Source organism: Hypanus sabinus, chromosome 15, assembly GCF_030144855.1.
Source record: "Hypanus sabinus isolate sHypSab1 chromosome 15, sHypSab1.hap1, whole genome shotgun sequence".
Classification (NCBI taxonomy): domain Eukaryota; kingdom Metazoa; phylum Chordata; class Chondrichthyes; order Myliobatiformes; family Dasyatidae; genus Hypanus; species Hypanus sabinus.
This window is the reverse complement of record NC_082720.1, coordinates 20,982,425-21,009,974: the sequence shown is the minus strand read 5'-3', so window position 1 is coordinate 21,009,974 and position 27,550 is coordinate 20,982,425. Positions and strand designations below refer to the sequence as shown.

Sequence of the window (27,550 nt, the reverse complement as noted above, 5' to 3'; positions counted from 1 at the left end):
GATTGGTCAAGACAAATGTAGGTCCTTTACAGTCAGAAACAGGTGAATTGATCATAGGGAACAAAGACATGGCAGACCAATTGAATAACTACTTTGGTTCTGTCTTCACTAAGGAGGACATAAATAATCATCCAGAAATAGTAAGGGACCGAGGGTCTAGTGAGATGGAGGAAATGAGGGAAATGCATGTTAGTAGGGAAGTGCTGTTAGGTAAATTGAAGGGACTAAAGGCAGATAAATCCCCAGGGCCGGATGGTCTGCATCCCAAAGTGCTTAAGGAAGTAGCCCCAGTAATAGTGGATGCATTAGTGATAATTTTTCAAAACTCCTTAGATACTGGATTAGTTCCTGAGGATTGGAGGGTGGCTAATGTAACCCCACTTTTTAAAGAAGGAGGGAGGGAGAAACCAGGGAATTATAGACCAGTTAATCTGACATCGATGGTGGGGAAAATGCTAGAGTCGGTTATCAAAGATGTGATAACAGCACATTTGGAAAGAGGTGAAATCATCGGACAAAGCCAGCATGGATTTGTGAAAGGAAAATCATGTCTGATGAATCTTATAGAATTTTTTGAAGATGTAACTAGTAGAGTGGATAGGGGAGAGCCAGTGGATGTGGTATATTTAGATTTTCAAAAGGCTTTTGACAAGGTCCCACACAGGAGATTAGTGTGCAAACTTACCGTAAATTCCGGACTACAGAGCGCACCTGATTAAAAGCCGCATGCTCTAATTTTAGAAAGAAAATCAATTTTGTACTTGTACAGGCCGCACCGGATTTTAAGCCGCAGGTGTCCCACGTTGTAATATGAGATATTTACACAGAAAGATATTACACGTGAGGATTTTTTAACTTTTAATTAAATCCGTATGGTAACATAAACAAATACATATTGCAAATGCTTTTTTTTGAACAGTGCCTGTAACACAGCTACTTTTAAATATACATACATATCGGTAACACACTAATTACGTTGCGTATACTTTTTTACTGAACAGTGCACGAACAACATTCCAATATCTCCTAACGACTGGTAAAAAAAATATATATACTGCAGCCTACCAGGAAAAGTTATTGATCGCCTTCTTCATCTTCCTCCTGCGCACTAAAACCATCAAAGTCCTCTTCTTCAGTGTCCGAATTGAACAACCTCAGGATCTCGTCACTCACTTCAGTCTCTTCGTTGTCGCTCTCACTTGAGCGCACGCGGTCCTCTTCATCACGCAGCAGTCCAGCCTTTCGAAACCTGCTGGTGATGGTGGATGTTGTGACACGGCTCCACGCATTTAGGATCCACTGGCAGACTTGAGTTAAAGATGCTCTTCGCGTGCGTCCTGTTTTGGTAAAGGATTTCTCGCCGCTCGTCATCCAAGCCTCCCACTCAACACGTAGCGCCACCTTAAATGCCCGGTTCACGCTGATGTCCAGTGGCTGCAAATACTTCGTGGTGCCCCCAGGAATCGCAGCTGGAATTGAGTTTGTACTCTTGATGGCAGCTTTCACTGAATCTGTTATATGGGCCCTCATGCTGTCCATAACGAGCAATGCTTTTTTTCTGTGAAAAAATCCCCCTGGTCGCTTGGCGTAGCACTCTCTCAGCCAATCCTTCATTAGACTCTCCATCATCCAACCTTTCTTATTGACTTTCACCATGATTTCTTTTGGGAATTTTTCCTTTGGCATTGTCAGCCGCTTAAAAATCACCATCGGTGGAAGCTTTAGTCCGGATGCTGTGCAGCTCAGAACACAAGTAAAATGCGTTCTCTCATGGCCACTTGTTTTCAGTGTGATGGACGAGTCACCTTTTTTATTAACAGTCCGAGTGAGAGGCAGGTCAAACGTCAAAGGTACTTCATCCATATTTATGATATCATCTGGCCCGATGGAATTCTCCGCTATCTTTGTTTGAGTGAATGTGCGGAAGTTAGCAAGTTGTTCCTTGTGGTCAGGAGGGAGCTGCTGACACGGAGTCGTGCGTACCCTGACAGACAGGCCTTTTCGTCTCATAAATCTAAAACACCATGATGGCCCACCTCTAAAATCTTCGATTTTCATTTTGGTGGCGATTGCTTTAGCCTTCAGTCTGATCTGCACGGTGGAAACACTGCGGCCGCCTGCTCTCTGTGAGTTAACCCAGTCTTCAAGAAAGTTTTCAAGTTCGGGCCATCTGCTATGATTACCTCTGAAAGCTTTTGTCATCTTTTTGCATTGACTCAGTTCTTCACGCTGGCGTCTCCACCGTCTCACCATCGATTCATTTATGCCAAGATTATGTGCAGCAGCTCGATTTCCTTCTTCAACCGCCAGATTGATCGCCTTTAACTTAAAAGCTGCATCATATGCTTTTCTTCGAGTGTTTTCCATGTTGATGAGGGTGAGTACAAATGACTGATTTACAATAATTTAATTGTGAAAGTGCGCTTGATTTATCGTACAATTTCATTGGACCTCTGTGAAATACTCATCAATTTTATTGGTCTACTGTTACGAGGCAAAATGTTTTTGGCGGCATGAAAAAAAAACATGCATTAGCCGCACCGTAGTACAGGCCGCAGTGTTCAAAGCATGGGAAAAAAGTAGCAGCTTATAGTCCGGAATTTACGGTAAAGCACATGGTACTGGGTATATGGTATTGATGTGGATAGAGAATTGGTTGGCAGACAGGAAGCAAAGAGTGGGAGTAAACGGGACCTTTTCAGAATGGCAGGCAGTGACTAGTGGGGTACCGCAAGGCTCAGTGCTGGGACCCCAGTTGTTTACAATATATATTAATGATTTAGACGAGGGAATTAAATGCAGCATCTCCAAGTCTGCAGATGACACGAAGCTGGGCAGCGGTGTTAGCTGTGAGGAGGATGCTAAGAGGATGCAGGGTGACTTGGATAGGTTAGGTGAGTGGGCAAATTCATGGCAGATGCAATTTAATGTGGATAAATGTGAGGTTATCCACTTTGGTTGCAAGAATAGGAAAACAAATTATTATCTGAACGGTGGCCGATTAGGAAAAGGGGAGATCTGCAACGAGACCTGGGTGTCATTGTACACCAGTTATTGAAGGTGGGCATGCAGGTACAGCAGGCGGTGAAAAAGGCAAATGGTATGTTGGCATTCATAGCAAAAGGATTTAAGTACAGGAGCACGGAGGTTCTACTGCAGTTGTACAAGGCCTTGGTGAGACCGCACCTAGAATATTGTGTGCAGTTTTGGTCCCCTAATCTGAGGAAAGACATTCTTGCCATAGAGGGAGTACAGAGAAGGTTCACCAGATTGATTCCTGGGATGGCAGGACTTTCATATGAAGAAAGACTGGATCGACTAGGCTTATACTCACTGGAATTTAGAAGATTGAGGGGGGATCTTATTGAAACGTATAAAATTCTAAAGGGATTGGACAGGCTAGATGGAGGAAGATTGTTTCCGATGTTGGGGAAGTCCAGAACGAGGGGTCACAGTTTAAGGATAAAGGGGAAGCCTTTTAGGACCGAGATAAGGAAAAACTTCTTTACACAGAGAGTGGTGAATGTGTGGAATTCTCTGCCACAGGAAACAGTTGAGGCCGGTTCATTGGCTATATTTACGAGGAAGTTAGATATGGCCCTTGTGGCTAAAGGGATCAGCGGGTTTGGAGAGAAAGCAGGTACAGGGTTCTGAGTTGGATGATCAGCCATGATCATACTGAATGGCAGTGCAGGCTCGAAGGGCCAAATGGCCTACTCCTGCACTTAATTTCTATGTTTCTAAATCAAACAGGATGCAAGTAATGAGTCTGAGAAGCACAGCCTGTAACACCAAGATTTCAAAAACGTCAACAATTACACATTTTTTTGAGAAATGAAGTGAGCCATCACAAATAATGTCAATCAAACTGCTCAGGCATTCCAGTACACTTTACTCTTGCGCCCCAACAGCCGACCATGGCTCTCAATTTGGCACGGGGCACTTGCCCATGCTGAGGGGTTTTAAAGGACAGAATGAGGGGTGGGTGGTGGTGTTTCAAGCCACCACTGGTCATCTTACTGAAACTGGTATAAAATTCACCAGCCCGGGGGGAGAAATATATTTAGAATAATGGTAATTCTACAAGAAGCAAGCCTCATGTGTGTTAACTCCCAGTGTTAACTGTGCTATCTATTGGTTCTTTTTGAGCAAACCAGGGGGTGGAGCAAAGAAGTACAACATTTCTTTCTGATAAGGCAGCTTACGGTGACAATAATTGTTTCCTATAGCCCAGAGGAATGAATCTCTATGGAGGTGTGCACAGGGGTACTGGTGAGGCCTGAAAGGACAAGCAAAGCCTGAACAAACGTGTGGAGACCAGCTCTACGTCCAAAATTGAAATAACATTAATGTGCTTTCTTTGTTACACTGGCAGTTTTTCCCTGCACACACAATACGGATATTTTAAGAACTGCTGTGACAGATGATTTGAACGAGTGTGTAGAAAGGGAGAAAGTGAAAGGATTCGTAGAATGGAAGGCACACCTGAACTAGAAAGGAAGTTGAAGGGCAGATTGGATACTATGACATCCAGTCCAACAACGTACAGTGGTGACCTCAGTACCAACGATCACTGACTTTGCTCAAGCAGCTCAGCTCACACTGGTCTCGACTCAGACTAAACATTATGAGCCTGTCTTTAATTTTCTCTCTCTATGTTCTCTTGACCTAATTCAGTCAGGAACAGGTCTCTGGAGCATCTCTGGAATCAGTCAGGGGTATTTGTTTTGTAGAAGAAGAAAATGTCTGTAAGATTCAACCTAGATGTAACAGTCAATATTATTATGTTTGCAAACCCTCTAAGACATCCCAGGAATTAGAGGAATTTCCATAGTACAATTGGAAACAACCCAACAAAAACAATTTGGGGGGGGGGGCAACAGAAATGTAATTTTAATTTTTCTTTGAAAACAATTGTTTTGAGTTTTCAATATACTGAGACAGAGGGAAAAGCTGATTGACAATCAAGTGGTAACATTTACGTGTTTTCTGAGTAGTTTGAAGTACATGTTTGGCATAGCATTGTGGGCCGAAGGGCCTGTATTGTGTTGTAGTATTTCTATGTAACCAATGTGTCACGAATATTGGCATGTCCAGTGACCAATGGAGGCCCAATACCATACAATGACACCTCCTGGAATTCCTGAAGTTACTATCTGAACTCTGAGATCCATTCAGATTTCTTTCCCGCCTCTGAATAATAGAGCTTTGTTACACGTACTCCTCTGGTCATTAAGAATTGCCACCCCACTGGCCTCCCCTCCCCACACCCTCTCCTAACAATACAGAGTGAACATATTTCTCCCTTGCCTCTTGCTGGGATGGTCCTCCCTTTGATGAGCTGCATTCAGGTATGCTATAGAGCCTCTGTTCCAAAGATCATCTGGGATGCGGTGTGAGAAGTGGAATTCACCCAATGTCTGTAAGTATATCAGCCAACAGTTGTACCAGGCATGGGCAAACTACGGCCTGCGGGCCATATGCGGCCCGTTAAGCTTTTTAATCCGGCCCGCAGAACTTGATGAAATTATATTAATAAACCTTGTTAACGTTTTTTCCCCGCAATTCTGGCGTCTTCCCAATAGATGACGCACTCTATACACATTGACCTTTGTTGAGGTGCAGCGTATTACTCCACACTTGCGCTTTACTTTGTGACCTTGTGGCGACCCATTTCCTGGCACATCCGAACCGGCTCACAATTAGCCAGCGTTCCGGCTAAGGGAGATAGCCTGCGGGGATTTGCGAGCACAGAGCTCCGCATATTGGCGCGCTCTCACTGTTCTGTCATTGTGCGGGCCTTTGTTGAGTTTTGGCACAGGGGACAATTGAATAAGAAGGAGCAGGACAAGTAGACCTGCATCTCCTACCGTTTTTGAAATAAAGACAGTCAGGAGGAGAGTGATGATGATAATATCTTGAAGGATAACAGAATTTTCAGTGCTTTAAAATAATAACTGTTACTATTAAAAAAAGCTGTATTTTATTCATTTAATTTTCAGTGTTTTAAAAGACATTTCAATAAATAGCTAAATACCATGGGACTTCAAAGACAGATATTTTGTTGTAATGCATTTGTTCATTTTCAATTGAAATTAAAGCACATGTTTTCTACATATCCCATGATATTTTATTTTCTCTTATGAGGTGTATTACCAAAACACTCCGTCCATCTGCTCCTGGTCCGACCCCCCTGTCAAATTTTAGAACCCTCTGTGGCCCTCAAGTCAAAAAGTTTGCCCACCCCTGAGTTGTACTTACTCCCATATTTAGAAACATTGAGGACAAAATGACTTGAATGAGTCAGCATAAACTACAAAAGTGGACTTTCTTTGTTTTCCTCTGACAGAGACAGACAATACTCTGTTTAACCATTTCACAAAAAAGGACAGAAAATTATTAATTCATATCCATGTCCACTTATTTTTGTGTTTCATGACTCACTAACATACTTGTCAGCTAGTAATTAACTTCTCAACCTCAAGAACGTCCTGTATTGTTAGGGAGCTATGGTAGCATAATGGTTAGTGCAATGCTATTACAGCTCAGGACATCCTGGAGTTCCAGCGATGTTGTGTAGTGAGTCTCTGTACGTCCTCCCCATGGAATGTGTGGGTTTCCCCGGGTCCTCTGGTTTCCCCCACAGTCCAGAGATGTACTGGGCAAGTTAATTGGTCGGTGTAAGTTGTTCTGTGGTTAAGTTAGGGCTAATCAGGTTGGGGGTTGCCCGAAGGGCTGGAAAGGCCTACTCCACACCGTAATGCTAAAGAAACTAAAATAAAACGCAGTCACTAGAGATACAGCATATTTTAACGCTTTCAAGTAATTATTATACTGACTGGCATTTCAAGCAGTGCTATGAATAGAAAGGAAATTTCTTCCTACTATATTTCAATGGTTTTCCCAAACTATATCTTTTTTCAATTTAGAAAATATCAGAAGTGTCACTTTTGACCCTTCGGTTAAATTCGAAGAAACGTGGAGGCCATTTATTTAACAATTTCATATGATGTAACTTGACCTTTTCCAAATCCTTTTTATTATCCTTAAATATTTGGATAGAGGAGCTGAGTTATTGATATTATTGACTGTATCTGATGTAATTTAATAGCCCAGCTTTGTTTAGTTTAGTTTAGTTTTTTCTGATTTCTAATTTGGGTTTTTTTTTGATAGGTTTTTTTTCTATCATGTTAAATACATCAAGAGTTTGGGAGGTTTAGTACATTTGTGTTATCTATAGCTTATTCTTGTACAAACGTTTACTAACTATGCATTCCCAGTCTCTCTGTATTACTATTGTTATTATGCCTATGTATTTGAAAATTAATAAAGAGTTAAAAAGAAAGAATGAAAGAAAATTAAGTTGTCTTTTTCTGGGGATGCAAACAAAATGAAACATAAAAAAGGGTCATATTAATAGTGAACCATAACCCCCTTCCCGTATCCAGAGAGACATGCTTGTCACAAGACAGCACTGCCCTCACCTGGTCGGAGGTCATGCCACCTGCCTGTCACATGACAGCACTGCCCTCACCTGGTCGGAGGTCATGCCACCTGCCAGTCACGTGACAGCACTGCCCTCACCTGGTTGGAGGTCACACCACCTGCCAGTCAACATTTCACCCCTCCCAACTAATCAATGCACACTTAACCATTGACCACCTTAATTGGATTAACCCATCTTGGCCTCCCGGTGAATCACCTGGGCTACATGTGCTTAGCTCGCTCTCTTTTTGCCATTCTCGAGGGATCAGCTTGCTTCACCTCAGACTGAAGACTGCACTACAGTGCTGGAGACATGTGGTGAGCTGTGCATTGAATAGGGTTGTGGGAGCATTTATTGTTGTCCCTGTAGCAGAGAGCTGTGCCTGCCCATAGTTAAGGGGTGGCTGGTATTGTAGTTAATTTTCCCTTGCTTGTATGTGTACCTGTACTCTGTCCCCACACCGTTTTCCCATGTATTGTACTGCTGACCCGACTTTTCCCATGCTCCTATTCTAAGTGTGTTTGTGTGAATATTGTAGCTCCTTGTGTTGTTCCCAAGCTTTTCTCCCCTTGTAAATAAACTCCTTATTATTAAAACTGTGTCCAAAGTCCTTGCCTTTGAGTCCCAAATAATTTGTCTCATTTCCATCACAGCACCCCACACACAACAATCCAGAATTGGAGCTTAAACCAGTTGGACCAAATTGCCTCTTCTGTGCTGTAAATTCCTGTAAATGTAATCTGAAGTGTGTGGACTGGACAATCCATCAGTATTAATCTGACCATTCCACGGTACATTTGCACCAAAAGGTATTCCTGATCAAAATTTCAAGTTTGACTGGGCAAGTCCAGCTTCTGAACATCCAGGACTGGAGTTGTTGTACTGGTGTAGGATTCCCTAAAGGTTAACCTGCAGGTTGAGTGGTGGTAAGGAAGGCAAATGCAATGTTAGCATTCATTTTGAGAGGACTAGAGTAGAGGCAAGTACATGATGCTGAGGCTTTATGAGATATTGGTCAGACTGCACTTAAGAGTATTGTGAGCAATTTTGGGTCCCTTATCGAAGAAAAGATGGGCTGGCATTGGAGCAGGTCCAGAGGAAGTCCATGAGAATGATCCTGGGAATGAAAGGGTTAATGCCTGAGCAGCATATGATGGCTCTGGGCCTGTACTTTGCTGGAGTTTGGAAGAATGAGGGGTGATCTCACTGGAACCTATGGAATATTGGGAAGCTTAGAAAGAGTGGATGTAGGGAAGATGTTTCCTATAGCAGGTAAACCCTTGTCCAGAGGACACAGCCTCAGAACAGAGGGGCATTCATTTAGAACAGATGAGGAGGAATATATTTAACAAGAGGGTAGTGAATCTGTGGAAATTATTGCCACAGATGGCTGTGGAGGCCAAGTTACTGAGTATAGTTAGAGCAGAGGTTGATAGATTGTTGATTAGTCAGGGCATCCAAGATTACAAGTTAGAGGCAGGGGAATGGGGTTGAGAAGGATAAGCCATGATGGAATGGCAGATCAGACTCGATGGGCTGAATGGCCTAATTCTCCCATGTCTTATGGTCTTATTAAACCAGGAAATGAGTGAAGACACAGTTAGTTCCCAACTTCAGTTCTTTTGACAGAGTCTCTGACAATGTTTTGAACAGTCTTGGAGCAGATGAAAAACACAAGTTGGGAACATATTTATGCCATGCACAGCTATCTCAAAAAAAAGTCAAAACATTACTGTGTGGAACTTGGGGCCACATCAAAGCAGGTCCCTGAAATGCAAAATGCAACACATTGGGGAACTATGGAGAATAAAGTTAGTGATAAAATGGTTTGGTTTCTGCTGCAGCAAATTGAGAGTACTCCATTTTCAGTTCTTTGTTCTGATTTAATTCAACTAAACAAGAAGCTTTTCAAAATAAACTTATCATACATAAGGAAACTCAGCAGCAGTCCTTGAATCCATGCCAAATGCCACCTGCAATACATCACACTAATGAACTATTCCTGACAGCCACAGAGCACATTATTAGGCCAAGTGGGCCTCAGAATTCACCTTCTACCAGATGTAGCAGCTCCAATGAAATGGTTGCAATAAGGAATTGAATTTTGAAATTCTCTCCCTGCACTCGTACTTCAATCCAAAATCCAAGTCTTCCATGATGTTTCTGTGGCAGGAGTCCAGATTGTCCTCGTGGAAGGAACTGAGCAAGGAAAAAACGTGCAACCAGCAATGAGTGACTGACAATATTCTATTGTCATGTTAACGAGGCCACAGTTCTGACCAAGTTTTCTATTTATATCCAGTGCTTCCTTTCAATTTAATGGTCACTGCAGGGCATTGGGCAGGAACATCCTTGGGGACTGACATATGGCTCTAAGCTCCAGAGTAATAAATAAAATTAAAATCTCAAAAGGTTATTGGGCTCAAAAGTAGTTTTCAGAGTGTTTCAAGCACCCTGCTTGTGTAGTTATTCCCAGAGTGGATGAATTCCCCATTTCTGCTTGAGATGGCATCAGCTTTCAGAGAATATAGGATTTGTGCTATTGCGGAGCGAATTGCAGAAACTCCATTTGGCATTGTATTACACACCAGGGGAAAACAACTTTGACCAAACTCTGTCATGTTGCCATGAATTCCCCTCCAACAAAAGGACTCAGAATACTAGGAATGACAAATCACATCTCGTCAGGTGCACTTTGTTGGGGCGGCTTTGTTGGGGCATCAGAAGTGATGGGCCGAATTCCAACTATGGTTCAAAATGTGACACAGAAAACTATTGCATTCTTGTACCCAAAAAAAACCATGAATGTGTCCCCCATTACCATTAAAATCTAACTTGGTTCACTCGTGTCAGGCAGCCAGCCATGCTGACACCACCTTTCCTGTTGGTCACTTCACTCTTAGAATGTACAATTTACTCTTGCTTCTCCAGGACTGGTACATCAGAGATCCCAGTTACACCAGGGTGACATCATGGCATATTAGCCCTGTTAACTTTGATTGATTGAGTTACAAATAGGATGGACCCTTCAAGCTGCACCCTCCCCAGCAACCCCCTATTTACCCCAGCCTAATCACCGGACAACTTACAATGACCAATTACCCTAACAGGTACGTCTTTGGATTTTGGGAGGAAACCGGCGCACCCAGGATAAAGCCACGCATCCCATGGGGTGGACGTACAAACTCCTTTCAGTTGATAGTGGAATTCAACTCTGACACCATGCTAACCATTATGCTACAGTGGCACATTTATTCTAGAACTGAGGTTGTCATGGCATGGAAATCGCTGGATATGTATAAAGTCTCCTGTTTCTTACACACATGCTGTACCTGTAGCTGTACCTTGGGAATGCCATACAAAAATCCATCAGGTTTCAGACACACATCAGCAAACCGTCAGCTGATAGTTGAACTCCAAATCCAATGACGCGCACCTTGAGGGTGCTGGATTTCTGTGGCTCTAGAGGCGGGCAGATTCAAGGCCGGTGCTGCCGCCTGATGTGTCGTGGGAGTACACAAAAGATTGAAAGCAGCGAGCTGGCAGTGTGCCCAGGGACCCGAGTTCTTTGGGCACAGAGCTCGGAAAAAGTGACGCAACAGTGTCACTTGTAGAAGTGATACAAGTGAAACAGTGACACAAGGTTGTCAGTCTTTGTAGTTGATTCTACTGTGAATGACTGCAAGAATGGGGCTGCATGGTAGCATAGTGGTTAGCACAATGCTTTACAGTACCAGTGACCTGAGTTCAATTCCTGCTGTATGTTCTCTCCATGACCTCTGGGTGCTTCTGTTTCCTCCCAAAGTGCAAAGACGTACTGGTTGGTAGTTGAATTGATCATTGTAACTTGACCTGTGATTAGACTAGTGTTAAATCGGGGTGAGTGCTGGGCAGCGCAGTTCAAAGGGCCCGTTCTACATTGTCTCTCAATAAAATGAATCTCAGGGTAGTGTATGGTGACTCATAACTACTTAAAACAAATTTACTTTGAATTTTTGACTTTGAATTAACTGAATGCAGGGCCTCCCTGATAGAAGCAACATGAGTAAATAGCCCGAGACTCATTCTTGCCCATCCACGTGTCTGCCCTGGTGCAGAGCTATTTTTAAATCAGATTTGCTGCTTGAATTGAAGCACAAAACTGGAAGGTGTGTTGTGCGTGCTGTCCCCCACACCAGCCAGCCAACTGTGGGAAGTGGAAAGTGTCAACAGTCGGCTCTGCTACAACCTTATCTAGAAATATTTCAGCTCCGTAGATTAGAACGCCACATTATCACAGCTTTCTGCAATAGCTTCTGAAGAGCTAGCAAAGGACATGAAATGCAATACTCTTTCTAAAGACTAGAAAATCTTCACCTAAACAATGCAATGTTATTCAATAATAGGAAGCTCTGCAAGGCAACAGTATTATTTGGATTCTAAGCTGCAAGGTTATAGCTAGGGTGCTGATTACTGGAGATTCTGGAAACGTTAGTGTAGGAATTCTGCAAGATCCCCAATCTTGATCAGCTAAACACAGCTGGTTGAAAAACAATAGAAAATTTGAGTCAACACATCACCTGAGGATAAACAGTCCCCTTTGCACCCATCGGTTGTAAGAGCATCCACTTGAAATATGGGGCTTACTGATGCCCCTGGAAATAGCTTATGGCAAGCATCATCACTTCGGTTAGAGGATAGGACAAACTCTTGTGGTCTTAGTTCACTAACGGTAAGGAGTTGCCATAGATCCAATGGATTGGGAAGACTGATTGCACATTGGTTTGAGAGATTGAGTCCTCACGCAAAAGATTAGCTGGATGTTCTGAAATCCAGGCTACTAGATGGATAAGTGGTGGGAAAGCAAATGCAACAGAACGACACGGTGGGGCGGTGGTGCAACGTCTTTTGACTTGTGATAAAAGGCAAATCCCTAAGACGGGATTGCGCACCTTCTTGAGAGCATATGCTCAAATTGCCAAAAATCTTCTAAACACTTTCTCACGTGCCTTGGTATTTTTGAGCAGAGATTATGATCAATCAATGAATTAGTAACAATAATTAGAGTTTAAAAGAAAACAGATGAGCCTTGTTGCTTATTTACATGGATTTGTTGTTTTACTATTAGTAAAAATGTAACAGTCAGATGAAAATATATGAAACATTTTAGATCCTTCTTACAGAAACATCTGCATGATGCTAAGCTAGGGCACATCATTAGAGCTGTTACCCGATGTTAGAAAATTTGTTCAAATATTATTAATATTAATCTTTTAAAAAAATTTGAAAAATAACATCATTTCTCTAAATAGTATTAATATTGTAATCATTTACTGTGCAAATACAGATGTGTACACCAGGCTGCGAGGATTTCAAAATATATCATCCATCGTCAGGTCTTGAGAGGTTTCCTGTGAAAGTATCTCACCGCTCTCAGGTTGTAAAAAATCATTCATAGAAGCATAGAGAAGTACAGCACAGAAACAAGCCCTTCGGCCCAACTAATCCGTCAAAACCAATTAAACCGCCTACTTCCAGAGTACCAGAACAGTTAGCAGAGAGGTTGTGGAGGCAGATGTCGTTAAGATCTCAGACAAAGTTAATGAAAAGGTTGATCATGCTGCAATAAAATTGAAAAGGGTGAATATAGTGCTGAAGGAGTTCTATCTGAATGTGCGCAGTATACGGAATAAGGTCGATGAACTTGCAGCACAGTTACAGATTGGCAGGTTTGATGTTGTAGCCATCATGGAATCATGGCTGAAGGGTTACAGCTGGGAGTTTAACGTCCAACATTGTATTGAAAGGACAGGCAAGAAATCAAAGGGAGTGTTGTCACTCTGTTGGCAAAAAATGAAATTAAATCATTAGAAAGATTTGACATCGGATCAGAAGGTGTTGAATCATTGTGGATAGAGCTAAGGAACTGCAAGGGTAAAATGACCCTGATGGGAGTTGTATACAGACCCCCAAACAGTAGTAAGGATGTGGCCTACAAATTACAATGGGAGATGGAAAATGCATGTCAAAAGGGGTAGTGTTACAATGGGGGACTTCAGTATGCAGGTAGATTGGGAAAATCATGTTGGGGCTGGATTACAGTATGGTGAATTTCTAGAGTGTCTATGAGATGGTTTTTTAGAGCAGCTCATGGTTGAGCCCACTGGAGGATCAGCTATTCTGGATTGGGTGTGGTGCAATGAACCAGAATTGATTAGAGAGCGTAAGGTATAAGAACTGTTGGGGCAAGTGATCATAATATGATTGACTTCACACTGAAATTTGAGGAAAAAGAAGCTAAAGTCAGATGTATCAGTATTACAGTGGAGTAAAGGGAATTACAGAGGCATGAGGGAGGAGCTGGCCAGAATTGATTGGAAAAGAACACTGGCAGGGATGATGGCACAGCAGCAATGGTAGGAATTTCTGAAAGCAATTCAGGAAGCGCAGGTACATACATCCCAAAGAGGAAGAAGTATTCTAAAGGAAAGATGACCCAAGGGAAGTCAAGCCCAACATAAAAGCCGAATAGTGGTTATATAATAAAGCAAAGATTTTTGGGAACTTAGAGGATTAGTAAACATTTAAAAGCCAATGGAAGGCAACTAACAAAGTTATTAAGAAGGTAAAGATGGAATACAAAAGTAAGCTAGCCAATAATAGTAAAGAGGATACCAAACATTGCTTCAGATACATAAACCGTAAAAGGAAGTTGTGAGAGTGGATATTAGACTTTTGGAAAAAGATGCTGGAGAGGTAATAATGGGGGACAACGAAATGGTGGACAAACTGATTCAATATTTTGCATCAGTCTTCACTGTGGAAGACAATAGCAGTATGATGGAGGCTCCAAGTGACGGGGCATGAAATATGTGAAGTTACCATAATTAGAGAGAAGGTTCTTGGGAAACTGAAAGGTCTGAAGGTAGATAAGTCACCTGGACCAGATAGTTTACACCCCTGAGCTCTGAAAGAGGTGGCTGAAGTGATCATGGAATCATTAGTAATGATCTTTCAAGAATCACTAGATTCTGAAATGGTTCCATAAGGCTGGAAAATTGCAAATGTCACTCCACTCTTCAAGAAGGGAGAGAGATAGAAGAAAGGAAACTATAGGCCAATTTGTCTGACCTCAATGGTTGGGAAGATGTTGGAGTCGATTATTAAGGATGAGGTCACAGGGTAGTTGGAGGCACAAAATAGGCCAAAGTCAGCATGGTTTGCTCAAGGTAAAATCGTGCCTGACAAATCCCTTTGAATTCTTTGAAGAAGTAACAAGCAGGATAGACACAGAAGAATCGGTTGATGTTGTGTACTTGGATTTTCTGAAGGCCTTTGACACGGTGCCACTCATGAGGCTGTTTAACAGGCTACAAGCCTATGATAATACAGGAAAGATGCTAGCATGGATAAAGCAGTAGCTGATAGGCAGGAAGCAGAGAGTGGGAATAAAAGGAGCCTTTTCTGGTAGGCTGCTGGTGACTAGTGGTGTTTCACAAGGGTTTATGTTGGCACCAATTCTTTTTTTGTTATATGTCAATGACTTGGATGATGGAATTGAAGGCTAGATTGCAAAGTTTGCAGATGATATGAAGATAACTGGAGGAGAAGGTAATTTTGGGAAAGTAGAGATGCTACAGAAGAATGGCAGATGGAATACAATGTTGGGAAGTGATTGGTCACGCACTTTGGTAGAAGAAGGGTTGAATATTTTCTAAAAGGTTAGAAAATACAAAAAAAAATCTGAGGAGCAAAGGGACTTGGCAGCCCTTGAGCAGGATTCCCTAAAGGTTTAATGTGCAGGTTGAGTCTGTGATGAGGAAGGCAAGTGCAATGTCAGCATTCATTTCAAGAGGACTAGAATATAAAAGCAAGGATGTAGGGGTGAAACTTCATAAAGCACTGGTGAGGAATCACTTCTGAGCAGGTATGGGCCCCGTATCTTCCAAAGGATATGCTGCAAATGGAGAGGATTCAAAGGAAGTTCATGAAAATGATTCCACAATTGAATGGCTTATCATATAAAGAGTGTTTGATGGCTCTGGGTTTGTATACACTAGAATTCAGAAGAATGACCTTATTGAAATCTATCAAATGGTGAAATGCTTTGATAAAGTGGATGGCAGGAGAGTCTAAGGCCAGAGTTTACAGCCTCAGAAAACAGGGGCATCCTTTCAGAACAGATATTAGCAGGAATTTCTTTAGCCAGAGGGTGGTGAATCTGTGGAAGTCTTTGCTACAGGCAGCTGTGGAGGCCAAGACTTTATGTATATTTAAGGCAAAGGTTGATATATTCCTGATTAGTCAGGGCATGAAGTGATATGGGGAGAAGGCAGGAGATAAGGGCTGCGAGGAAAATTGGATCAGCCATGATGAAATGGTGGAGCAGACTCAATGGGCCAAATGGCCTAATACTGCTCCTACATCTTATGGTCTCCCATCGACCTACACCAGGACCCTAGCCTTCCATATCCCTACTATCCATGCTCCTATCTACACTTCTCTTAAATGTTAAAATCAAGCTTGGATGCACCACTTGTGTTATCAGCTCATTTGAATCTCTCATGCCCTCTGAGTAAAGAGGTTCCCCCTCATTTTCCCCTTAAACTTCTCACCTTTCACCCTTAACCCATGACCTGAGGTTGTAGTCCGACCTGACGTCAGTGGAAAAAGCCTGCTTGCATTTATCCTATCTATACCCTTCATAACTTTGTGTTTCTCTATCAAATCTGCTCTCAATCTTCTACGTTCGAAAGAAGACAGCCCTAGCCTATTCAATCTTTCTTCATAATTCATGTCCCTCAGACCCGGCAGCATCCTTGTTTTGCTTCATCTGTCAATAAACTAATTATTAATGTACCTTTTTATTGTGAATGGGCTTTAAAGAATCAGGGGGCAGCAATGCATGTCACATGTCAACAAAGGTTTTGCACGTGCCACCTTGAACACACCATCCCTGACAATTTAAGTGGAAAGTTACTCTTAACCCAATCCAGACCAGCTCAATCTGATGTGTTATTCCCTACCCCAATGCAAAAAGGACTGCCTTCTGCAGATTGCTTTTGAACTTATCAAGATTAAAGATGTCAATCCAGATATGAATAACTGATGCAGTTGGTCTTAAAACTCATAGCTACTGCTCCCAGCCACTTTCACAGAGAAGCAGGACATCAGAGGCACTGGTCAATTGATACCAGGTAATTGGTTTACTATTGCCAAATATACTAAGATAGTGTGAAAATCAGTTCTTTGTTTACCCCCCAGACATACAATTCCAAACATAACTTCACTGAGCTACAAACAATAACAGAAATGCAGAACATAATAATAGGCATCTGTTACTCTCGTGAGATCATGGATTTGCGCCTTGGAAGGGTTCCAGGGCGCAGGCCTGGGCAGGGTTGTATGGGAGACTGGCAATTGCCCAAGCTGCAAGCCTTCCCCTCTCCACACCACCGATGTTGTCCAAGGGAAGGGCACTAGGACCCAAGCAGCTCGGCACCGGTGACATCGCAGAGCAATGTGTTGTTAAGTGCCTTGCTCAAGGACACAACACGCTGCCTCAGCTGAGGTTCGAACCAGTGACCTTCAGATCACTAGACCAATGCCTTATCCACTAGGCCACACACTGACACCTAATGCAGAATATAGTGTTGCAGTTACAGAGGCAGGACAGGTAAACAAGTAAGATGCAAGTGTCATCTCAAGGAAGAGTTCATCTTTATATCACGAGAGGTCCATTTAAGAACCTTATGATAGTGGGAGAGAAGCTGTACAGACAGACAGACAGACATATTTATTGATCCCGAGGGAAACTGGGTTTCATTACAGTCGCACCAACCAAGAATAGTGAAGAAATATAGCAATATAAAACCATAAATAATTAAATAATAATATGTTAATCATGCCAAGTGGAAATAAGACCAGGACCAGCCTATTGGCTCAGGGTGTCTGACACTCCAAGGGAGGAGTCTGATGGCCACATGCAGGAATAAATTCCTATGACGCTCAGTGTTGCATCTCGATGGAACGAGACTCTGGCTGAATGTACTCCTGTGCCTAACCTGTACATTATGGAGTGGATGGGAGACATTGTCCAAGATGGCATGCAACTTGGACAGCATCCTCTTTTCAGACACCACCGTCAGAGAGCCCAGTTCCACCCCCACAACATCACTGGCCTTACGAATGAGTTTGTTGATTCTCTTGGTGTCTGCTACCCTCAGCCTGCTGCCCCAGCACACAACAGCAAACATGATAGCACTGGCCACCACAGACTCGTAGAACATCCTCAATCAGCATCGTCCGGCAGATGTTAAAGGACCTCAGTCTCCTCAGGAAATAGAGACGGTTCTGACCCTTCTTGGAGACAGCCTCAGTGTTCTTTGACCAGTTCAGTTTATTGTCAATTCGTATCCCCAGGCATTTGTAATCTTCCACCATGTCCACACTGACCCCTTGGATGGAAACAGGGGTTACCGGTGCCTTAGCCCTCCTCAGGTCCACCACCAGCTCCTTAGTCTTTTTCACATTAAGCTGCAGATGATTCTGCTCGCACCATGTGACAAGGTTTCCCACTATAGCCCTGTACTCAGCCTCATCTCCCCTGCTGATGCATCCAACTATGGCCGAGTCATCAGAAAACTTCTGAAGATGGCAAGACTCTGTGTTGTAGTTGAAGTCCGAGGTGTAGATGGTGAAGAGAAAGGGAGACAGGACAGTCCCCTGTGGAGCCCCAGTGCTGCTGACAACCCTGTCTGACACACAGTGTTGCAAGCGTATGTACTGTGGTCTGCCAGACAGGTAATCAATAATCCATGACACCAGGGAAGCATCCACCTGCATCACTGTCAGCTTCTCACCCAGCAGAGCAGGGCGGATGGTGTTGAACGCACTGGAGAAGTCAAAAAACATGACCCTCACAGTGCTCACCGGCTTGTCCAGGTGGGCGTAGACACGGTTCAGCACGTAGATGATGGCATCCTCAACTCCTAATCGGGGCTGGTAGGCGAACTGGAGCCTCCTTGAGCCCGACTGGAATCTGTTCTCAAGCTTTTTGACCTTCTGCCGACAAAAGGGTTGGAGGTAGAGGTGAGAGGATGACCAGATTATTATTGCTTTCACTGCTGCCTTCCCTTACCTCATCATGCACACCTAGCCTCCTCCACTTCCAATACTCCTTCGCCGACAATCCACAATGCTGGTATCTTCTCTGGGGGACACCACTGCAGCATCCATCTTGCTCAAGTGCAAGACATTCCGAATGCTGCAACCAGAAATAATTCATTATCCAGAAACTACAGTTCAGACTGAGGTCAACATTGCAATAAATCAATCGCACTGAAGCGTAGCAGGTGATAAATTTACGACAAATAAGCAGGAGCAATTTATGGTTCTTGCTGCAAACCAGCAGAGCTCCCCTTGCTCAGGAAAGCTGCCGATTGCTCGTTCTGGATTGAGAGCAGATCTCAATGATGGAACACAGGTTTGCAGATTGGAAGCAGATGCCCTGATTAATGACAGGCCTCCTGCTCAGCAGAGTTCCTTCCTCAAATTCTCTGTGCTTCAGATGGAGCCAAATCCAGCTGGAGGTTTCTTATTAGCTAAGGCTGCAGATCATTCAAGTAGCACAGAAAAATGTTAGGGGGAAGGAAAAGGAATGACAAACAAAGAAAGCTCCAATTAGTTACCCACCCCCTGCCCCATTTTGTTTTCCATCATTCTGGCAGTCCTATCACCTTTTTCTTTTCCTCCCCACCACACAACTTGCACATCACCTCCCTCTGGTTCCCCTCCTCCCTCTCTTTACTCTTTGGTCCAATGTCCCCTCCAATCAGATTTCTTCTCCAGTAGCCCATTACCTCTTGCGCCTATCACTTCACAGTTTCTTACATCATCGCACCCCCAGCATCCACCTTTCCTCTCACCTGGTCTTACCTATCACCTACTAGCTTGTACTTCCCTTTCTCCCATCTTCTTATTCTGACTTCGGTCCTCTTCCTTCCCAATCCCAATGTAGGCTCTTGGCCAGAAATGTCAACTCTTTATGTCCCTCCATAGAGTCTGACCTGCTAAATTCTTCACATTACATCTTCTTTGATAACTCAAAAGCTGCAGGGAAGTCAGACAGATAATAAGAAGCACAAGGCAGCCAGTAAGAAGATATTTTCTCCATCAGTGGTACACTGTGCCAAGCACTTGATTTTCACTCAAGTGCAGGCACTCAGTTTTGAAGCTCTTTTTCACAGAATCCAAGATCAGTTGAGTACAAGATGGAAAGCCAGAGTCAGTGAATGCAACAGCTCAATTCAGATGGAGAAGAACAGGCATAATTAGTGGAAAGTGATCTCCCTTAAGATGTCAGGTCAAACAGGCGGCGGGGAGGGGGGAGTTTAAAGACAGAATATTACTGATGAAGGGTCATAGACCTGAAACATTATCTCTGTTTCTCTTTCTGCCTGACCTGCAGAGAGTTTCCAATGTTTCCCAATTTTATTTCAAATTCCAGCACCTTCCGTTGTTTTGACTTTCATTAAGGTTGTGTTTATTTTTCCTTCATATAGCCCTCCTCCCAATGCATTTTTCCCCTCTCCTAAATATACGAACACTGGGCTACTGTGCAATTTCTGGGCAGAGGAGTGTCCACAGTGGCTGTGAGCCGAGCCGGCTGCAGCCTGGCCAGAAGCTGCTTATGCTTTCTTGTTCAAAGCCCAGCATTATCTGACATTCCTGAAGGACGTACTTGTTTACTGCAGGCATGCTGCAAAGAGGCTAACCTTTCCCATGAACAAGCCTGCACAGGCTGGAAATCCACAGCAACACGTACAGAAGGCTGAACTCAGCAAGTCGAGCACCAACTATGGAAATGAGTAAACAGTCGAAGTTTCGGGCCCAGACCATTCTTCAGGACTTTTACCATTGCTTACCCTGGGGTTATTAAATCCACTTGAGGCAGCCCCACCTACCTCTGTAGTGAACCTCAACCCTCCCCACCATTGCCAACATGCTCAAGAGACGATGACAAAAGAAGATGGTTCCATCAGCAAGGACACTCAACATCTGGGTCTTACCCATACTATCATTGGGGAGGAGGTACAGGAGCCTGATGACCCACACCAACCAATTATGAACATCTTTTTCCCTTCCACCATCAGATTTCCGCATGCTCCGTGAAAACTACCTCATCACTTCTTTTCCCCACTAGCCATTAATTTATAGCAGTGTTATGTCTTTGCACTACACTGCTACAGCAAAATAAGTAACTTCATGTCATACAAATCAGTGATAATAACTCTGATCCTGTTTCTGAAATATATGCTCCTTCAGAAAAAGCCCACGGATATCCCCCCTCCCCCCACATTGCAGTTCTGCCATGCAGTACCAGGAAATTCATTAAGCTAACTGCCTGAGCGGAAATTACCTGATTATTATTATAGCACTGGAGGGCAGACAGAGGAGATTCATTTTAGTTGTAAGAGACAATAGGCTGGACTTATTTTTGTTGGAGTGGATCTATTGGTTTTTCTGTGTGAGGGAGGGGTTTGGGGATTTGATGTTACTGTTGCTGTTTTTAGCAAGGGAGGGGGTTGGGGGTTTCGATGTTCCAGCTGCTGTTTTGCATGGGGGGGGGGGATCTGTTAGTCTTTGTGTAAGGGAGGGAGTGGGGGCTAATGGGGTTTGAGGGTTTTGTTTCTTTTTCTTTTTCATGTCAGGGGGAGTTGATGTCTTTCCTTTCAATGACCTACAGGGTTTTTCTGTATGTAGAAACACAGAAAACCTACAGGCCCTTCGGCCCACAATGCTGTGCCAAACATGTACTTACTTTAGAAATTCCCTCGGGTTGCTCATTACCTTCTATTTTCCTAAGCTCCATGTGCTGATCCAGGAGTCCCTTATAAGACCCTATTGAATCTGCCTTCTCATATCTTGGCTATCTAGAGAAGATGAATATCAGAATTGTATTGTACATACATAATTTGATAATAAAATGAACCTTTGAACCTCTGGAGAAGATCTGATAGATAGAGAGTAGTAAATATTTCCTGATATCAAAGTTGTCTAGAACTACAGAGTATAAATTTAAGGTAATGGAATTCAAATTTGGACATAATTTGAGAAGAATTTAATCAGAAAGTGGACGGAAATTCAACCATACTGCCTGAGTGGGTGGTGGAGGCAGGTACTCACAACAGACAGGAAAATAAATTGTCAAGGCAAGGGCAGCTAGACAGCTGGTGCTGGCCAGTTGGATTTGTGTAGACAGGGACAGAATGGGCAGCATGGATGTGGTGGGATGAAGGTCCTGTTTCTGTGACAATCTCACCAAAGGGGTGAGGAAATTTACAAAAGAGGTTATATGACTCTTGCTGAATTGTTTTATTAAAAAGTTAAAAAGATGCAGTGGGAGGTCTCTGAAGGAATAAATAAAAACGATTCTCAAATCAAACCACACTGGCATGTCAATAGCCAAAGATCAGCTTGTAGCTGAAAGGAATTCAAAACCAAGACTTCATTCGAAGAACCAGGAGGCAAGCCTTCGCAAACAGCTTTGGTGCATTTATGTGTGCAGGTGGCCTCTGATGACCCTCCACACAGGGAGAGAGCTCGAGCCCTGATTTGCTATTCATGCACCAGACTCTGGAAAGCTGAAGGACTTAAGCTGGTTGAAAGGAGGTCAAAACGTGTAACATGTACCAGGCTCTCTTCAACAAAGAGATACTGATGGCTCCTGTCAGCGTGAATCTTCTGACTTAACAACCTAGAATTAGGAGACCACCATCTAATTCAAAGTCCTACAAAGGATTGCGAGGGTCGTCAGGGTCTCTCTTCCACCCCTCAGAGATATTCATCAGGAGCACTATGTATGCAGGGCCCTTAGTATTAGTATTGTCCCAACCACCCAACCTCTGAACCTCCCCCACATCACCATCAGGCAAGAAGTACCGTAGCATTAGAACAAGAACTGTTAGGAAAGGAAAATGCTTCTTTGGCCAGCCATATAACTACTGAACTTCCTGCCTCCACCCAGGTCTCATCACACTTGAAGCATCAGTAGCATTATACTGCTTACCGTTTACTTAAACTGTCGTAACTGCACCTGATTATTTGTAAACTTACTTGTGGTAACATTACTTTATGTGTTGTGTGTGTTATATGTACTGCATTTTGCACCCTGGTCTGGAGGAACGTTGACTTGTTTGGCAGTATAGTTGTGTAGGGAGGGAAAACTCTGATTTCAAACCTCCACGAGGAAATCTACAGATGCTGGAAATTCGAGCAACACACACAAAATGCTGGTGGAACGCAGCAGGCCAGGCAGCATCTATAGGGAGAAGCACTGTCGACGTTTCGGGCCGAGACCCTTCGTCAGGACTCCTGCTGCCTTGTGGCCATACCCACTCATGGGAAAGGCTTCGGGAGTAAACCCTGAGGGCAAATCTAGAGCTGGAGTTCCTAAGGCAGTCTGATGTTGCCTTCCTATCTCGCTCTGGCAACTCCTGCGACGTCACTGATGCCAAGCTGTATCGGCCCTTGCCCTTCCCTTGGACAACATCGGTGGCGTGAAGAGGGGAGACTTGCTGCTTGGGCAACTGCCGGTCTTCCGTACAACCTCGACCAGGCCGGCGCCCTGGAGAAGACGAATGAAGCAAGACTTTCCAGGTGCAGGTCCATGGTCTCGCGAGACTAACGTATGCCATCATCATAGATGTGTACAGTTAAATGACAATAAACTGAACTTGAATGTAAAGGATGTTTAACAGCTACTTTGCAGACATCTTTAATATTTTCGATGTGTTGACATACTGTAAATCATTGAAAAAGGAACCTCCATGAATAACAGCTGGACATCCAATAGAACACAGTCCAGGGTTTGCATTCTTTATGGGCATTTGAACCAAGCAAACAGATCACTATCCTGCAGTTCCAAGGAGTCACTGGTACTGCAACCTCACTAACTTCAAAAGGTGCAGCTGACAGCATATGCATTATCCACTGAACCACTACCTGCATACTCAAGGTCTGTCCCAGACTCTACTTCAAAATTGCTCCAGAGGCTCAAAAGAGCAGGAGTGTACCAGTACCATGAGTTCGGTTCCACGTGTGGGCCAGAGGTGAAGCCAGCGTCAGATCAGGAGACTGAGCTAGATTGTGAACCACAAGAGAGATCGGACGGGGCTGGCTGGGAGGGAGCTCGGAGCAGCAGCATGGGACTAGAGAGTGAACCGAGAGCGAGGTCAGATCTGGGGTTCAGGGTGTGGGCTGGGAGTGAGGACAGAATGTGGGACTAGAGAGGGGACAGAGAGTGAGGTCAGATCCGGGGTTCTGTGTGGGCTGGGGGTGAGATCTGAGCTGGATCATGGGATTAGAGTGTGAACAGAGAGTGAAGTCAGATCTGGGGTTCAGTGTGTGGACTGGGAGAGAGGCCAGAATGTGGGACTAGAGAGGGAAAAGAGAGTGAGGTCAGATCTGGGGTTCAGAGTGTGTGCTGGGAGTGAGGTCGGACCCAGGTCAGGAATGTGGGACGAGAGCGAGGTCAGATCTGGGGTTCAGAGTGTGGGACCTGAGAGTGCGGCCAGAGCTGTGGTCCAGAGTGTTGACCAGGGGTAAGGTTGGACTGGGATCTAGAGTTTAGATGAGCTGAAATATGCAAGCTAAAACTGACTTTAGTTACAATCTGTTGTATGAATGGAGGGAGCTTGGCAGCAGCATCAATTGTACTCATTTACCCGTGCTTGGTGTTTCTGCTATTATCACTCACCAACAGTGTGCTCTCACAGCTGAACTCAGTGCAAGAGGCCAGGTCAGATTCGGTAGCCAGCCCGTGCAAGCGGGATGTGTGAGAAAATTGACGTGGGATGTGAAATGTGGGCCATTATACCACACAGAATCATGTTTCAGGGTGATGCCCCCAACAGTTCATTAAGCAGCTGAGTTATTACCGGTGAGGGCAACAGCAATTTTTTGAACTTTAGCAAAGTGTCAGTGTTAGTACACTTCAGTGAACTGCAGGTTAGTGACGGCTGCACAGCGGGTAGTGCTACTGCCTCACGCTCCAGTGATCCGGGTCTGCTCCTGATCTGCGAAGCATTCGGTACAAAGTTTGTCCAGTCTCCGCGTGGGCTTCCCCTTTCCAAAGACATGTGGGTGGGTTAATTAGCTCCTGTAAATCACTCCAAGTGTCAGTCAGCGGCAAAAAAGTCAAAGGGGAGTTGAAGGGTATGTGAGTGAGGCTGAGGTGCCTGATGGAATTGCTCTGTTGACAGCCAACATGGATCTGATGAGTTGAATTACCTCTGCCTGTGTCTTAAAAAAAACGAGGAGTTAATGTGTTCAAGAGAAATTGGCAGGGAAGTAAGAAATAAATTTAAAAACAAGCCTTAGCCCACTTCCTTCGATCTGTGGAATTTGTTGCCACAACTTGCTGTGGAGGCCAAGTCATTGGGTATATTTAAGGCAGAGGTTGATAGGTTCTTAATTAGTCAGGACATGAAGGGGTGCGGGGAGAAGGCAGGGGAATGGGGTTGAGAGGGAAATGGAACAGACATGATGTAGACTCAATGGGCCAAATGGACTAATTCTGTTCCTGTATCTTGCGGTCTCTGTTACTCAACCATCCTCCACCACCCCTCCCCTCCCCCCCACCTCACACAGAGCCACTAACACACATCGGTGCCCATCAGATGCTTGGAACTGCAAGAATGGCTCTGCTTAAAATGTAAAAGCTCCACATAGATTACCATATTCAGATACATCGTAAGTACTGTTTCATGAAACACTTGATTTGCTAGTTTAAAATCTGGAGCACACAACTCAGCCCAATACATCACCTTTGGGAGGTGCTGCTTGAGGATTAATTATGAAAGTACGCAGATATCACCGTACACTGCCCTGAGATTCATCTCCTTGCAGGCATTCACAGCCGAACGAATCCAATAGAATCAATGAAAAACTACACAATGCACAAAGGTTGACAAGCAGCTAATGTGCAAAAGACAAGCCATGCAAATACAACAATAATAATAATAATAATAATTAAAAGAGGAAACTGAAAGACTTTGGAACGTGAGCAGGGTATATATTGTCCCGAATGCAATATCTACAACTGCTATTATGCCAAAGGCACAATGCAATAGTGGCAAACAATTATCAATGTATATCAATGAAATATCAATGTATGTAAATCTTAAGAAGGCCACAATACTAAATTACTAGAATAGTCCTAAAGTTCCTAGTAGTTGAGTGTCTTGTGGGGGAATGCCTTATTCTGACTGTCGAAAGCCACTTCCATTGTAATTGGTCAGTTTAGTAGGTGCAGCTGCTTTTCCCATCGGATAGATGGCTGGTATCCAGTTTCAGATATACTGGGATATAAAATAGCACATGGAAGGGATTTGCTCTCTTCTTCCTCTGTTTAAGGCAAGGATGAACATGATGCTGGGGAGGTATTCTCTCTGTGCACATTTGACAAGTATATTTGTTGAATGTACATTTGTGTATTGAAAATTCAGCTTTGTAGTGTCTGTGGCTTGAGGAACATGAATGTTTGGTTGAATTTTTACTGTTTGTAAATAAATGATTAATATACCTATTCGCAGAGAGTGCTTTCTGTATCACTTGGCCAACCCACGAATCTGACTGAACATTATATTGAGAAATGAGTCTGCTTGGCTATGCCCACACTTGAGTCATTACCAGCTTGAGTTGAGAGGAAAAAATAATGAATAAATATATAATATTGAGGTCATGAGTTGCAGAGTCCACAGGTTGTGTTCAGTGAAGAACTCGGAGTTGAACTGAATTAAGTTATCCACACTGGTTCAGGAGACTGATGACTGAAGGATAATAACAATTCCTGAACCTGATGGTGTGAGACCTGAGGCTCCTGTACCCCCTTCCCGATGAGAGCAAGGGCTGCTTGGTGGGGTCCTTAGAACAAGGAACAGTACAGCACAGGAACAGAACCAGCTAAATAGCAAGTCAAGAACACCCAAACACTAATCCCCCCTACCTACACAACATCCACGTCTCTCCATCTTCCTTACATATATGTGCCTATCCAAGAATCTCTTAAGGGCCTCTAATGTATTTGTCTCTACCACCATACCAGGCATCCACCACTCTGAGTAAAAAAAACGTACTCCTCACATCCCCTTTGAACCTACCCCTTTTCTCACAGTCAATGCATACCATTTGGTTTTAGACATTTCAACACTGGGAAACACACTCCCTGTCTACACCTCTCGTAATCTTATAAGCCTCTATCCAATCTCCCCTCAGCCTCCATAGAGAAAACAACCCAAGTTTATCAAGCATCTCATGATAGCACGTGCCCTCTAAACCAGGCAGCATCCCGATAAACTTCTGCTACCTGTGAAGCTGCTCCAAGTAAGTTTTTCATTGCACCTCTGCACTTGACAATAAACTCACATTTCAAAATAACCTGAGGATAATTAACCAACAACAAGCCAGATTCTTCTCGCATTCAAATTTATTCTCATTCAACCATACATGGATACCCAAGAATACAGCCAAATGAACAGAGTTATTCCGGGGTCAAGGTGCAAAACGCAGTTCCAACAGTCATACACAGCACAAGGCACATATAGCACGTATAAAATATCAGTTAAAATATAGTCACACAAAAGAAAAGTCCAAGATCCCCGAGTCCGTGGATGCTGCAGCTGTCTGCAGTCGAGCACAATACAACTTGTCTTTTGCCGAGGGAATACTGAGAGCAATACCGCCTCCATCTTGGATACGGTGCCACACCACCGCCAGTGGAACACACCAACCCCTACGCCTCTCTCTTGGGCAGCCTGAGGCCTAGTTCTTGCTACAACCGACGGCACAGATCTCCCCCACCATCTGCCCCTGCCGTCCGCCAATAAATCAGACCTGCAGCATTCCACATTAACAACGCCCAATGGCCTTCACGCACCAACTCTTCCAACACCTCTCTGCGTAGGCAGCAGCGCAATCCACACCTACTCCAGCTGCTTCAGTTTCTCCACCAACGAGCAACTCACTGATAGGGTAGACCTGCAGTACTTTAAGTTCTTAATGCTCAGCAGGGTCTTGCCTTTG

At 43.8% G+C, this 27,550-nt stretch overlaps 1 protein-coding gene across 9 annotated transcripts in view; it reads right to left on the bottom strand.

The window, feature by feature from the left end:
* The window catches only part of n4bp3 (NEDD4 binding protein 3), a 144,416-nt gene that overhangs the window by 32,721 nt on the left and 84,145 nt on the right, over positions 1-27,550 (bottom strand). For 3 of the 9 annotated variants that reach the window (XM_059990089.1, XM_059990087.1, XM_059990090.1), the window contains exon 2: positions 18,606-18,731. The exons of the other annotated variants lie outside the window; for them this stretch is intronic. The gene's annotated coding sequence lies outside the window, so the exon portion shown is untranslated. The remainder of the gene's footprint in view (positions 1-18,605; positions 18,732-27,550) is intronic. 9 annotated transcript variants of the gene reach the window in all.